The sequence below is a fragment of the Rhinoderma darwinii genome, unplaced genomic scaffold, assembly GCF_050947455.1.
Source record: "Rhinoderma darwinii isolate aRhiDar2 unplaced genomic scaffold, aRhiDar2.hap1 Scaffold_789, whole genome shotgun sequence".
Taxonomy (NCBI): Eukaryota; Metazoa; Chordata; class Amphibia; order Anura; family Rhinodermatidae; genus Rhinoderma; species Rhinoderma darwinii.
Genome location: NW_027464353.1, coordinates 58,606 through 61,066, shown reverse-complemented (window position 1 = coordinate 61,066; position 2,461 = coordinate 58,606).

The window sequence follows — 2,461 nt, the reverse complement described above, 5'->3', positions numbered from 1 at the left end:
CATGTTCAGAACCACTGTTTCTGAGGCTAATTCTTGAACCGTAAGTCATAGACGCTCGATCTTGGCGGCATTCGTCTCAGCGCATGGCAATTAGTATAGAAGCCCTGTTTCCCACTGTTTCTGAGGCTAATTCTTGAACCGTAAGTCATAGACGCTGGATCTTGGCGGCATTCGTCTCAGCGCCTGGCAATTAGTATAGAAGCACTGTCTTTGACTTATCTGGATGATTCCCAGACGAGCTATTGACAAGTAAATCCTAGACGCTCGATCTTGGTTATTTTCGCTTTCGCGGCTGGCAGCAAAGTTCAGAACCATGTTTCTGTGAATAACTCTTGAACCGTAAGTCACAGACGCTCGCTCTTGGCTGCATTCGTTTCAGCTCGTGGCAGCCAGTCTAAAAAACACTATCTTGGACTTCTCTGGATGTTTCCCAGGCGAGCTATTGGCAGCATGTTCAGAACCACTGTTTCTGAGGCTAATTCTTGAACCGTAAGTCATAGACGCTCGATCTTGGCGGCATTCGTCTCAGCTCCTGGCAATTAGTATAGAAGCACTGTCTTTGACTTCTCTGGATGTTTCCCAGGCGAGCTATTGACAAGTAAATCCTATACGCTCGATCTTGGTTATTTTCGCTTTCGCGACTGGCAGCAAAGTTCAGAACCATGTTTCTGTGAATAACTCTTGAACCGTAAGACACAGACGCTCGCTCTTGGCTGCATTCGTTTCAGCTCGTGGCAGCCAGTCTAAAAAACACTATCTTGGACTTCTCTGGATGTTTCCCAGGCGAGCTATTGGCAGCATGTTCAGAACCACTGTTTCTGAGGCTAATTCTTGAACCGTAAGTCATAGACGCTCGATCTTGGCGGCATTTGTCTCAGCGCCTGGCAATTAGTATAGAAGCACTTTTTCCCACTGTTTCTGAGGCTAATTCTTGAACCGTAATTCATAGACGCTCGATCTTGGCGGCATTCGTCTCAGCGCCTGGAAATTAGTATAGAAGCACTGTCTTTGACTTCTCTGGATGTTTCCCAGGCGAGCTATTGACAAGTAAATCCTAGACGCTCGATCTTGGTTATTTTCGCTTTCGCGGCTGGCAGCAAAGTTCAGAACCATGTTTCTGTGAATAACTCTTGAACCGTAAGCCACAGACGCTCGCTCTTGGCTGCATTCGTTTCAGCTCGTGGCAGCCAGTCTAAAAAACACTATCTTGGACTTCTCTGGATGTTTCCCAGGCGAGCTATTGGCAGCATGTTCAGAACCACTGTTTCTGAGGCTAATTCTTGAACCGTAAGTCATAGACGCTCGATCTTGGCGGCATTTGTCTCAGCGCCTGGCAATTAGTATAGAAGCACTGTTTCCCACTGTTTCTGAGGCTAATTCTTGAACCGTAAGTCATAGACGCTCGATCTTGGCGGCATTCGTCTCAGCGCCTGGCAATTAGTATAGAAACACTGTCTTTGACTTCTCTGGATGTTTCCCAGGCGAGCTATTGACAAGTAAATCCTAGACGCTCGATCTTGGTTATTTTCGCTTTCGCGGCTGGCAGCAAAGTTCAGAACCATGTCTCTGTGAATAACTCTTGAACCGTAAGTCACAGACGCTCGCTCTTGGCTGCATTCGTTTCAGCTCGTGGCAACCAGTCTAAAAAACACTATCTTGGACTTCTCTGGATGTTTCCCAGGCGAGCTATTGGCAGCATGTTCAGAACCACTGTTTCTGAGGCTAATTCTTGAACCGTAAGTCATAGACGCTCGATCTTGGCGGCATTCGTCTCAGCTCCTGGCAATTAGTATGGAAGCACTGTCTTTGACTTCTCTGGATGTTTCCCAGGCGAGCTATTGACAAGTAAATCCAATACGCTCGATCTTGGTTATTTTCGCTTAAGCCGCTGGCAGCAAAGTTCAGAACCATGTTTCTGTGAATAACTGTTGAACCGTAAGTCACAGACGCTCGCTCTTGGCTGCATTCGTTTCAGCTCGTGGCAGCCAGTCTTAAAAACACTATCTTGGACTTCTCTGGATGTTTCCCAGGCGAGCTATTGGCAGCATGTTCAGAACCACTGTTTCTGAGGCTAATTCTTGAACCGTAAGTCATAGACGCTCGATCTTGGCGGCATTCGTCTCAGCGCCTGGCAATTAGTATAGAAGCACTGTCTTTGACTTATCTGGATGATTCCCAGACGAGCTATTGACAAGTAAATCCTAGACGCTCGATCTTGGTTATTTTCGCTTTCGCGGCTGGCAGCAAAGTTCAGAACCATGTTTCTGTGAATAACTCTTGAACCGTAAGTCACAGACGCTCGCTCTTGGCTGCATTCGTTTCAGCTCGTGGCAGCCAGTCTAAAAAACACTATCTTGGACTTCTCTGGATGTTTCCCAGGCGAGCTATTGGCAGCATGTTCAGAACCACTGTTTCTGAGGCTAATTCTTGAACCGTAAGTCATAGACGCTCGATCTTGGCG